Raw genomic sequence first — 14,147 nt, forward strand, 5'->3', positions numbered from 1 at the left:
CATTACGGGGTTCATGCCTTTTAAAAATATCTACTCCCAGGCTCTGTCATGGCAGTGACTCAGTAGGGCTGAGATGGGCCCAGGGTTTTGTAGATTTAAATAAGAAATACTAATGCCTATGCGCAGTGTTTAGAGAATTGTTGTAAGGGAAGACTGATTATTTCACTGTCATGAGATAGTTGACTCTTGAACAATGTGGGGGTTAAGGGCACCAACACCCTCACTGACAGTCAACCATACACATGTAACTTGATTTCCAAAAATTCTTAACTACTAATAGCCTACTCTTGAGTGAAGCCTTACTGTTAACATAAACAGTTGAGTAACACACACTTCATATGCTGTATGTATTATATACTCTATCCTTTCAATAAAGTAAGCTAGTGAAAAGAAAATCTCAAAATCATTAGGAAGAAGAAATACATTTACAGTACCGTATTGAAAAAAATCTGCACATAATTGGATTTGCACAGTTCAAACTTGTGTTGTTCAAGGTCAACTGTATTGTGGATGGGAGGAGAATTCAGGCTTAAGATAGCAGAATGATCAACTTTATATCACTAAGCTCAAGAGAGGGATGAGTAGATTAGAATCACAAAACCATTCAATGGGTCCTTCCTGGGCCTTTTGGTTCCCCCACTGGGAGAGACAGAATAGTGTACAGAATTTAAGAGCCAGGCTTCCTGGGTCCCTAGCCTGGCTCTGTCCCATTCTGATATGGGACTCCAGTAAAGTTACTTAACCAATCCGTGCTTCAGTTTCCCCAAATATGGTACATATGTCATAGAATATTTTGATTATTTACAGACTTAATATAAGTACTTACAACAATGCCAGGAAGATAATAACCACGGTGTAAGCAGAAATTATTATTTCGAGGGGGCAAAAACATAGGGGAAACCATACCCAAAGAGTATCTAGAGTTAGAAGACCTAGATTTGAATTGTGATTCCATGCAAGTTTACACTAGACACTTCACATCCCCAGCCTCAGTTTTGTCATCAGAGCAGGGGTTGACAAACTTTTTCTGTAAAGAGCCAGAGAGTAAATATTTTAGGCATGGCAGGACATTCATGTCTGTAACAATGACTCACCTCTGCCATCTCTGTTGTCGAAAGTGACAATAGACAATATGCAAACTGATGGATGGACTCCAATAAAACTTTATTTACAAAACTGTAAATAAATAAGCACAGCTGTATCCCAGTAAAACTGTATTTATAGGTGCTGACATTAGTGTATCATACAATTTGGTGACAATATGTATCACCAAATAATATTTTCCTTTTGGTATTTCTTAAGGTTCTTTGAGATACAATTGACCCCTAACACCATATTAGTTTCAGGTGTGCATCAAAATGATTTGCTATTTGTACATATTATGAAGTGATCACTATAATAAATCTGGTTAACATCTTCACCATACATAGTTACCGATTCTTTCTCTTGTGATGAAAACTTTTAAAATCTACTCTCTTAGCAACTTTCAAATATACAATACAGTATTATTAACTATAGTCACCGTACTGTAAATTACATTCGAGGACTTATTTATTTTAAAACTGGAAGTTTGTCCCCTTTTGATATTTGTCAACTATTTAAAAATATAAAATCCATTCTTAGCTTATAAGCTACACCAAAACAGATAAGGGGCCAGTTTTTCCTGATGTTTATAGTTTTAAGACCCTTCCTGTACGGAATTAACCAACGTCAAGCATGGGATAACTCAGAGTTTCCCAAACTGGAAAAATGTGCATGTGTGTGTGTGTGTGTGTGTGTGTATCCTTTATAACTTCACTTATATAGAATTTTAATGGTTTTGTACTATATGTTTATAGTTGACTAGATTTGACATATGTGTCCCCATTTCTGTAATAACTTAGACATCAGTCTCTGGAAGAAGAATGAACTTTTCTTTAATATTCTTGACTATGGGAAATGTATCTTCTATTTCAATATTTCCATCTTTCCCAAGAATAATCTAGAACTAATAAAACCAAGTTTTAAAACTTGTTACTACAGTACAGTTAGATGTATTTCAACATTTTAATAGTAGTCTAAGGAAAACATGAACTTCTTGTCAGCTATAAACATCCCAGTATCTACCCCAAAGGACAAGAATACTCCCTTCTCTAACACATAGAATAGTGCTATCATACCAAACAACAGCCCCCACAATTGCCTGACATCATTAAACATCCAGATAGCACTCAAATCCCCAATTTCCTCACAAGTGTCTTAAACTATTTTTTCAGTCCATTTTTTAATATATATTTTTTTTAATTTTTTGAGAGAGAGAGAAAGCGTGAGCAGTAGAGAGAGGCAGAGGAAGAGAGAGAGAGAACCCCAATGCAGGGCTTGACCCCACAATCCTGGGATCATAACCTTAGCCAATTTTAAGAGTCAGCTCAACCAACTAAACCACCCAGGCACCCCTCATTTTTTTTATTTTTAATCAAGACCTAAACAATGTCCAAATATATGAGTGGTTGCTATTTTTTTTTACATTTTTTAAATCTATAGATATCACCTCCGATTCATTTTTTGGTAATTTATTTATTTTAGAAAACCATTGAGCTCCCACAATTCTTAAACATGATTCCCTTTGCTACAGATTCCCTGTAAATTGACAGTTGGATCCAGAAACTTGATCAGATTCAGGTTTGATTGATTTATTGATTGATTATTATTACTTTTTTTTTTGGTGGGGGAGAGGGGAGGAAGGACTTCATAGGTAGTCAATACTATTCTTTTTTTATTAATTTTTTTAGTATTTATTTATTTATTTATTTATTTATTTATTTATTTATTTATTTTTAGAGAGACAGAGAGAGTGCAAACAGAGGAGGTGCAGGGAGAGAGAGACAGAGAGAGAGAGAGAATCCCAAGCAGGCTCTGCAGGGTCAGCACAGAACTCAATGTGAATACCATCCTTTTAAAAGAAAAAAATATTCTCCGATAGTGACTTAGATCATTTTGATAAAATGTTACTTAAGTAAGTACAAGCATAAAACTATGGGTAAGCTTCTTATGAAACTCTTATTAAAACCAAATTGATGAAGCACTTATAAAAACAAGTTTACAAATTAAATACAAATAAAGCAAAGTTAGAATAGAGTTTAACCACATCAATTTAGTGTGACAGAATGCTTTCCTGGAAATAAGAGAGTACACACAGCTTGAATATAGTACTCATTCTGTGGGGTATGATTCATCAGGGTTCCTCCCATCCACAATGCTCCAAATGACTGGTTGCTTATGGACTCTTCCTGTGTGACCTGCCTGATTGTTGCCCATGACATTGGTCCTCTGTGACCACTCATGCCTGATTGTTGCCCATGACATCCTTGCCCTTCACGCAATAAGTACACATGATGAAGAATGTGCTGAGCATCTGGTGTCTGCAAACATTGGTCTCCTTTTGTTTCTAACCACAACTTGCTGTTTCTTTTGTACCATATTAGCCCGTGAACACAGCCTGTTAAAATTAGAAGGGCTAAACTGATATATCCTGAATGCCTTTCTGACATTTCTCAAACGAGCTTGTTTTAAGGTCTTTACTGAATTTATTAACAATTACTAATTAAACAGATTCATTGAACTATTACTAAAAATCCCTGACACTGAGCTGTATGGTTCATTAATGATTGTGGTTGTATGTCTTCTTGGTGTATGTCTTTACTTTGAAAGCCTCCAACTGGGAGAGTGGACCAAATGCCAGTCCAACCTCTCGTGTTATTAAGGGGAAAGAAAAAAGAAGTTTTAACTTTAAATTAGGCAGGATTCTTTCAGATGTAAGAGTCAAAATCCAATTTAATATTGGCTCAAATAACAAAAGGCATTTATTGGCTCATATAACTAGGAAAACCAGGGACCTTCTCATTTAAGAAGTGGATTTATCCAAAGGCACAGAGACATCGAGAATCTGTCTCTCTTCACCTCCTGGGCCATCTTTCTCTTGTGTTAATTCCATTTTCAGATGGAGTCTGCCCCTGAGGGGGCATCAGCTTTCTAAACTCACATCCTATCAGCTTTAAAAACTCAGTCAAAAGAGAGTATCTTTTCCTCAGAATACTTGGGCACAATAGTCATTGGCCAAGTCATTGGCTATATCCATCACTGTAGACCGACAAGGAGTAGAGTATTTGGACAGTTGAGGCCTGCATCACAGGCCCACCCAGAAAGTTGGGTAGAGAAGAAATTATTACCCAAACTGATAAATTGATGTTGGATATACCGAAAAATAAAAGAAGGAAAGAAAGAAAGAGGGAGGAAGGGAAAAAAGGAAAGGAAAGCAAAGGCTGCTTAAAAATCCTATGCTAATACTTTTGGAAGTAGGATATGTTAGTGTCCCAAAAGGCACTCGGATTTCAAGATGTTGGTGAAAATGACCTTGATGGGGCAATAACTATATTCCAGACACTCAGCTAGGTTCTTTTCATACACATGACATCATTTAATGCTCAAAACACTTGTTTAAGATACCTACTGTCATTTCTGTTCTACAGAGGAACAAATTGGGACTCAAAAAGTTTTAGTAATTTGCTCAAAGTTCTGGAGCTAATAAAGTACTAGACTAATTTTTTTTTTTTTTTTTTTTTTTTTTTTTTGCCAAAATAAATCACTTCGTCTACAAACCAAAATCCTGTTCAAGGTATATGGCTAAAGTTGCCTTTGTAGGAGATGCCTTTTCCCATTACCAGACTGGAGGTCTCAAAAAGCCAATCCTTTATGAAGGAGAAATGCAAAGTCTTGGAATATACAAAGTATTAGCTCATTAACAATACCAATAGATACAAATCTGTTCAGCTCATCCAATGAATTAAATGAGTTATTTCTTCTGCAAGGAATCAATAAGAAACCTCCATCATTAGCATTCAGAGAAACACAGAATATTAGACTAGACTAGGATCTTTATCTCCTTCCCGGGGAAACTGAGGCCCATGAAAAGAAGGGTATGCTTTTGAACGGAAGAACAAAAAGTAAGGAGATAAGCACTAAAAGTTCACACCTGTTTCAGGAGCATCATCCTCTTTATGAGCTCTAATTCATATGGGAGTACAGATATACCAACCAAATAGTACTTTTGAAAGCAGACTAGGACTCTTATAAGGTAGGGATTTAGAACATTTAAATTTTGAAAGAAAGAGGTGAGGCAGGAGAAATTTCTAATCTCACTGATCCTTCTCACACAGGACTTCCTTTCCCTCACTTCTGCATGCAGAACTGATCACCAAATTGGGTGATTTCTTCCCAGATATGTTTCACAACATCCAGGTGGTGACTCAGTCACTGAAACTCCTACCTTGACTCTCCTCTAGCTCATCTGCACACAGTCACCTTTGTTCACCTTCCTTTAAAAAGAGGAGGGGGGCCTGAGGCTCCTGGGTGGCTCAGTTGGTTGAGCAGCCAACTTAGGCTCAGGTCATGATCTCGCAGTCTGTGAGTTCTAGCCCTGAGTCGGGCTCTGTGCTGACAGCTCAGAGCCTGGAGCCTGCTGTGGATTCTGTGTCTCCCTCTCTCTCTGCCCCTCCCCCGCTCATGCTCTGTCCCTCTGTCTGTCAACAATAAAGAAACATTAAAAAAAAAAATTTTTTTAAGAGGAGGGGGGCGGGCTCCTGGGTGGCTCAGTCCATTAAGCATCTGGCTTCATCTCAGGTCATAATCTCGTAGTTCATGAGTTCGAGTACCGTGTCAGGCTCTGTGCTGTCAGCTTTAGCTGGAGCCTGCTTCAGATTCTGTGTCTCCCTCTCTCTCTGCCCCTCCCCCGCTCACACTCTGCCTCTCTCTCTGAAAAGTAAATAAACATTAAAAAAGTAATTTAAAAAAAAGAAAAAGAAAAGTGTGAATCACTATCATACTCTGGTGAAAAACGTCTGTTGAACAGAGGCAGCTTTTGGGAACCCTGACTCCAAGAACCTGGAAGGGGCCCTTACAATGGGTTCACATAGTCATATGTCTTTGTAGAATCTGCAAAAGTGAGATCATTTAACTGCGCTGGTTGAGATTTCCACGTCTTACTAATCCAACTTCCCCTCTGTCACACTTTCTCTAGGGTTGAGTGGAAATGAGCTACGGTGGGAATGTGGCTAAAGGGAAGTTGAGTTAGAGATACATTTATTATCCATATATGTATGTGATTCCCTGTCTCAGTACAGAGGATGTTTCTGGCTGAGCCAGTGTAGGAATGTCTTCCATTATTACCCCACCACCAACTCACAGTGTGACAGCATCATCGTACAGAGCTACTGGTCATCTCATGGTATTAGTGTGCCCCAGAGGGCATGCATGATTTTCTAGACTATCTCTCCAACAACACCCATGAACTTCAAGCCCTACTAACCAAGATCCACACCCCTACCTCGAAAGGGACTTTAGGTAAAGATGACAGCTTAAACATTTTCTATTTCTAAAGCCCTACGAAAATGATATAAAGTTTTGTTGTTGTCATTGGTTTTTCTTTTTATTGGTTTTGTTTTTGCTTTTAGGTATAAATCCACAAGGATGGGGAAAATAGGAAAAGACACAAGAGGAACAAAATTTTGCAAGGCTGGAAAGTAGGTGGAAGAGGCCTGAATCAAACTTTAGCAGGGAAAGTTGAGAATCAAAATAGATTATAATCCTTGTAAGCAGAGGAAAAAAAAAAAAAAGAATCAGTGGTCAGAAGTGTTTTTGGAGCTCTCAGTAACAACACTGAAAACCACAAGGAAATGGAGCTAGTCTTAAATATTCTAAAGAAAGAATTCTTTCTAACCTAGAATTTCATATCTGACCAAACTATCAATCAAGACTGAGGCTCAAGATCATAAAAAAATAATTTATATCCCGTGCGCTTTTCCCAGAAAGCTACTGGGGTAAACCAGAAAAGAGGAAGCCTTGGATACAGGAGACACAAGAGAGAGTAAAATACTTTCAGGATGACAGTAAAGATTTAAATTATCTTCTACGTGCAAGAAGAAGAGGGCTGTCTCCAGTCCCCACAGTGGCAGGTCCAAAGCCCACAGGAATGGCTCCTTAGGAATAGGAAATGGTTAGACTTTGTTGGGACTATATGAGAAGAGATTTATACCGTTGGCAGAAGGTCAAAGACATTTAGGGTTGAATTAGTGACAATACATGAAAAGAAAAAGCAAACTAACAAGAAAGTGAACTCAAGAGGCAGTCTGTAGCAAAGTAAAAGTAACTGTAGTTGACTATTTGCCTCTTCTGTGACTAGCATTTACATGACCTTAATAATGTAAATAATGAATATTTAACTAAAATCCTGCTGTTGGAAAGAGGCAGTATAGGAAGGGTGCTTGTGTGCATGATGGCATCAGGGTGCAGAGAGAAAAGAGCCAAATCCTCATCCTCCATGGTGGGAAGCCAGCAGATTATGGCAGAGACCAAAAAATGCAAGAAACTGTAATGCAAACACAATAGGAATGGGGAGGTAAAGACCAACATCATTCTAGACAGTGGGTACCTCTGAATGGAGAGGAAGGGAAGGAGGGCTGCTGGAGGGGTTTGCAACAAGCCTTGGAGAACTACTTGACTTTTCAGTGTACAAGCATGTCAAACTTTGATAAAAATGTCTAAGTTTCCATTTGTGGACTGAGCCTTGCCTAGAAGATAACATTCAGCATTCAAAGACCTTCCCAATTTGGCCTCTTTGCCTGTGTCCATCTCATGTACCTCTCCCCACCACCACAAGGGGGCCACACTGAGACATTAGTGTCCTAAAACAGCCACAGGGGCGCCTGGGTGGCTCAGTCCCTTGGGCGGTTGACTTCGCTCAGGTCATGATCTCACAGCTCATGAGTTCCAGCCCTGCGTCAGGCTCTGCGCTGGCAGTTCGGAGCCTGGAGCCTGCTTTGGATTCTGTGTCTTCCTCTTTCTCTGCCCCTCTCCCTGCTCACGCTCGTGCGCGCGCGCTCTCTCTCTCTCTCTCTCTCTCTCTGTTAAAAATAAATAAACATTAAGAGAACAAGGGAAAAAAAGCATAGCCTTGGTACCAACGTTGTGCCTTTGCAGATCAAGGCCATTTCTGCTGTCACCTCCTCTGTGCAGCCATTCAAGCTCACTATTCCCAGAGCCGTTTGTCCCTTTGCTAAAGCTAAAGGGACTAAGCTAAAGCACTCAGCAGCACCTTGTGGTTTTGTTCTCTTTACACCTTTGTTCCCTTCCCGCATTAAACCACTAGTGCAAAGGCACATGCATGGTGCCTGGTTCATAGCAGGAGCTCAATAAATATTTCTGGGACTAAATCGAATCTGGGCTACAAGTGTCTAGTGGGGATGGCACCCAGAGAAGCCAGGGGTATTAGGAGAAAAATTAAGAGATATCAGTTGACTCTGCCAGCATCTCCAGTTTTGTCTACTGCCAGACCTGAATCCAAGATAACCTCTTAACTTTAGATCTGTTGCTGTGAAGAATCAGTAACCAAAAACCCACAGCTAGGACCAAATGAATTGAGGCACCCCTGCCCTTAAAGTCGTGCATAAAGAACATACCAGATCATTGTTTACCAGGGGCCTTTGTTTTGCTGAGCGGCATAGAGTAGTTCCCCAACTTATCACCACTTTTGCTTTCTTTGGTTTCTGTTAACCCCCCAGGCAACCATGGTCCAGAAGCAGATGATCTTCCTTTTGACATATATCATCAGCGAGTCAATAGTAGCCTAACACTATGTCCCAATGCCTGTGTCATTCACTTCGTCTCATCACATGGGCATTTTGTCATCATCACAAGATGGGTAAGTGCAGTACGATGAGATATCGTGAGAAAGAGAGACAACATTCACATAACTTTTATTACAGCGTGCTATTATAATTGTTCTATTTTATTACTAGTTATTGTCGTTCATCTCTTACTGTGCCAAATTATAAATTTAGCTTTATCATAGGTATAGGAAAAAAGCATAGCCTACATAGGATTCGGTACCGTCCGTGGCTTCAGGTCTCCACCGAGGGTCTTGGAACACACCCTCCAAGGATTCGGTGGATTACCATTCACTCTTTAGGCCAGAGCTGAGGGGCTCCAGAAAACAAAGCGAATTGAAAAAGCTGTGTGAGAAAGAGGAAGTGAAGAAAGGGACCAAAAACAGGATGCCAAGAAGAGAAACATGAGATTCCCAAGGGACAGTGTATGTTTTGGGGGGCAGTATGTGATGAAATCATTCTATTTCCCTAGGAAACATTCAGGAAAATCCAGTTCTTGATTAATTAAATACCACCACTACTGTCAACCAGTATTTCTGGACGTGTGTATTTTGAGGATGTCAAAAAGTAGTGAGGGGGCACTTGGTCGACTCAGTCAGTTAGGCGTCCGACTTTGGCTCAGGTCGTGATCTCACAGTTTCATGAGTTCCCACTTCGGGCTCTCTGCTGTCAGCACGGAGCCTGCTTTGGATTCTCTCTCTCTCTCTCTCTCTCTCTCTCTCTCTCTCTCTCTCTCAAAAATAAATAAACATTTAAAGAATTAATTAATTAATTAATTAATTAAATAAAAAAGTAGTGAGTCTGAACTGAAAGGTGCTTGTGAGGAGACAACAGAGATTACCCAATGGGTACGGTCGGTTTGGAGTATGACACTATTCCTGAGTGGTATCACAAAGGCCAATGACACGGAAAGCTGTAGGATTCATCTAAAGGAGAAGTTGCTGGTATGGAAAAATGTTGTTAATGGTGGTGGTGGTATTTAATTAATCAAATCGCCAACTCAAACTTTTCCATTTGATTATCGGCTCATGTAGATTCATGTTGTCAGAGGTGGGAGGAAAGTAAAATGACTTGGAAGTAAGGTAAGGATGAGAGTGGGATACGGCTCAGCAATTTGCCTTTTTGTGGAAAAAGTCACCAAGGCAAGAATAAAGGAAAAAGGAGTCAACAGAGTGTTTCAGTAACCTTTTCATCTTGGTTCCGCCTCCCACTCACTTAGCCACATCGAGATGGTTACTGCACATCCCTGGGCTACAGTTTTCCTCATCCGGAAAGGAGAGATTTAAATTTTAGGCTCTCTAAAGTTCTTATAACTCCAAACCGTTCATTTTAGGATAGAGAGCAGCCCCCAAAAATGAAACAAATAATTATCCTCAGGATTCCTTCCCCAGTTTTGACTAGTAAAGGGTCAACTGGTTTGTAATAAACCAAAAATACATTTTACAGCAACTGTCAAGAAAAGAACAGAATGAAGATAATCCCTCTTCTTTTTCCTGTTGAAGCCAGTTACCAACACCACCCCCAATTTTACTGCCAAGCCCATTTAGTCATCAGATATTTCATACCCCAGCAAAATCCATTCAGTCCCTGATTATACTGTGAAACCGGAGGAAAGTGACAAGGAAGAGATCATGTTTTGTTCATCAAAACATTTTTCAAATTAAGCCATCACATCCCAAAATAGTGGATTAGAATCACCCAGCAGGACTTCTTCCTGAAACATGCAAATGCACAATCCTTGTTTAGAAGTGGAGCGTCAACTACTTGTGCAGATACAAAAATGACTAATAGCTACAGCCTAATGAGACACCTGTCAATTTCCCTTTTTTTAGCTTAGCTGCTTTCAATTCATAGAAGTCGCCCAACACAAACAGCACTTTGCTGATACTTCTGTGTGTGCTTAAGCAGTGATAGCATTCAAACGAAAATGGAGTTTCAGATATCTCCATCCACTTCTTAAAAATACGTCTTAAGAATTACAGTATTAGCCACAAACGAATGGCGGCCTAGCCTCTCCAATGACATGCAGAAATAGCATTGTTAAGTCCATCAGAGAAGCGACAGCTTCTCATCATTGTTCCAGCTACATGAGAATGAAGAAAATTTCCTAGAAGAGTCTACAAATAGAAACCGACATGTTCCTGGAACTGAAAAATCCTAATGAAAAACAGGAGATGATCTCCTTTTGAGATTTGATTATATATTAAATATAAGAAACCTACCAGTAGTTACGACAGAGTTCACAAATGCATTTGTGTTTGTGGTAAGAGTTTGCATCATGAACAAAAAGGCTTACTCAAAGTGAGCATGACCAAGACAAGAACCAAAGTGATATTTCACAGGTTGCCAAATTAGTCCAAATAATTCAAATTAGACAAGTCGGTAGTACAGAGCCTTTTATGGCCTGAGTTCCATGAAAATGGAAGTTATTTATCAGGAAAACATTCCTGAACATTAAAAAAGCTTATTGCTCTTTTGTTAATTTTTTTAATGTTTATTTATTTATTTTGAGAGAGAGAGACAGAGACAGAGAGAGCATGCAAGCAGGGGAGGGGCAGAGAAAGAGAAAGAATCCCAAGCAGGCTCCCTGCTGCCAGTGCAGAGCCTGGCATGGGGCTTGAACTCATGAATAATGATAACATGACCTGAGCCAAAATCAAGAGTCGGATGCTTAACCTTCTGAGCCACACAGACACCTCCCAAAAAAGTTTATTGCTTTAAAAAGTCCTCTGAACTAACTGTAGCTACTTCATACTTTGCATGTTAAAATTACATATATATATATATATATATTCAAACTTTTTAATTTATTATTGATGTCTAGTTGACATACAATATCAATTATTAGTTTCAAGCGTACAATGTAGTGATTCAACAATTCTATACATTACTCAGTGCTCCCTAGATGGGTGTAGTCAATTTTTAAAGAACTCTTTGCAAAGCCTTATTAACATGCTTTTAGGATTCCATTTCCAAATTTAGATTCTGAAACTCACATGAATCTGAATTATATTCCCTTTACCAAGAAAAGGAGTAAATGAAGATTCATGAGAATATAGAATGAACAGTATATTGTATTCTACTTAGGGTCTTTAGACAAAATTTTAAGAAAATTTTATCTGCCATTGATCTGAGATGTTTTTAATAATTTTCTTTAAGGACACATTAAGAGCAAAACAGAGTAATTTTAACTAGGTCTTTGCAGTTGTGTCTACATGAGGATTAACAAATCTGGAGCACATGTGATTACATCACTAACGCTGGAACTAGATTTCTTTTAAATCATCTAAATCATCCTCTGGTTGAACCCACGAAGAGACTGACCCACCATTTATATTTACATTTATATTTTTAAAATAATTTACACTTCTAAGTTCTGTTTATATTTTGAGGACAAGATCCCAATGTTGTTTACTTGACTCTTCTAAATTGATAAAGCTTAGTAAGGTAAGAATCCCAAGGCCCAACCGATGACAGTTAGTATAACTGAGGTCTAGTCTAGAGTGCTATGCACTGTAAGTAAAAAACAAAACTCACGAATGACGTACTGCTACAATCTCCCACTGTGCATGGAACATTAAAGGATTCTAAAATGCTGATTGGATGAATGACTTTCGCTGAAAAAAAGCATCGAGCATATTATGTAAATAAACTATGAAGGAGGCAATTGGGCAGACAGAGCCTGAGCCTCAATTTACCACCAACCCACTGTTTCCATGAAGTAGTGACAACCTCTTCAGTTCCCAGATCACTCAGCTGTCATTTTTCACATCTAATATTTACATAGATGGTATATATGCCAAACGCTACTTTAAGAGTTTCAAGAACAATGATTCATTTTATCTTCACAACAATCTTAGGATCAGGGCCAGCTTCCTGCAGTGACACAGGGTTCCGTGCTCAGAAGGACCCCATGCTTGGTTTAATGCTCTGCTGTCGCTATCTTGAAATTGGAACTAGAGGCCCAGCATTTTCACTGAAATTTGAACAAGGGACTCTGCGAATTATGTAACGGGTCATGTCGATGAGGTTACCACTCCCATTTTACAGATGTGGGAACTGAAGCAAAGAGGTGTTAAGTAACTTGCCCAAGGTGAAACAGCTAGTCCTCACTGGAGCTGGGATTCACACGCTGAACTCACCGGGGGAGACACTGGAAGCCATTGCGCTCAGTTCCTAGCTAGTTCTATAATTCTAACTTAGGTCCTTTACTAAGAGGAATGTTGATTTCACTCTTCCCTCCCTCAATCAAGGCTTTTTATAGATGCAGAATTGCAATGGAAAAAGAAAAAGAGATGTTGCATTCACAAACAAGCTGAATTTGAAAAAAGAACTGCTTAGCTAAATGAAAGGCGAGAGGGTTTGAAATGGTCATGGCAGGGGCTTAGCTATTTAAATGACAAGCTAAACAGGATACCTTTGGGGCTATTTCGGGCTCTGATCCCCAAATTAGAGCTTTTAGGAGTGGGATCCAGAGCCCTACATGGGAAAGACCAAGTTAGCCAGCAATGGCGATGCCACAACAGAGGCGGAACACATCAAAGGAAGCACTCTGTGCTGCCTTTTATAGACGTGAAGACAGACCAACTGCCCCCTTGTCCAATGGGCAAACATAAATAAAAGGTTTGCATCAGCTGAGGATCAAATACTCAAGAAAAGGGTCATGATTTCCTGAGGACTCTGAGTCAAAGGTCGAGTGTCCTGTGGGGAGAAGCATCTGGCCTCCTTTGGCTGAGTTTCCTGCCAACCCCCTCCTATCCCCGTCTTCTATCTAAGGTAACTGTGGGTGTTTCACTTTGACTAAAATCTATGAGCTCAAGGGTATGGACTGCAGACATTCCCCATTAATCTAGGGCCTGGTCCATACCACCTAAACTCTGAGAGTTCTTATTGTTTTTATTATGATGATTATTTGCTGTTATTTAGTTTTCTGTCTGCATTCTATGTTTGATTTTTTTAAATCAGAATAAAACTCTTGTTTTATTATTTGCAAAACTAACTTTGAAATATAGGTCAACAAAAAAGGCCACCACCCAGATTTGAACAGAAATGGTGAATCCAAAGAGACCCCTGGAAACTGCTGTTTGAAACCCTGCACACTTCTTATTGCTAAATGCCCTTGCCCAGTGCCGACCAGAACCATGAAATGAATGGTCTTAAAGCATGCTCGAGTTCTCTGATAAAACTGCATGTTTGATGATTGGATTATGTAAGGGCAACAGGGTCCCATAGTTCTTTGACTATTGTGATTTTCTGATTGGTCAACAGGGTCTCTACACCTTGTAATATTTAGTCAATTGGCCTACAACAGTCTTCTTAGGAGGTCGCCCAACCTCTGTCTCCCTTCTCAGAACTACCAAGGGCCAGGTCAAGATTCCCAAAGAGGCTTCCCTGTCCCCAAATACAATCTACATTTGGCTGTTATCAGATAACCTGTCTCTCCTGGAA

This window comes from Herpailurus yagouaroundi, unplaced genomic scaffold (genome assembly GCF_014898765.1).
Source record: "Herpailurus yagouaroundi ecotype Mexico unplaced genomic scaffold, PumYag 162, whole genome shotgun sequence".
In the NCBI taxonomy this organism is placed as follows: Eukaryota; Metazoa; Chordata; class Mammalia; order Carnivora; family Felidae; genus Herpailurus; species Herpailurus yagouaroundi.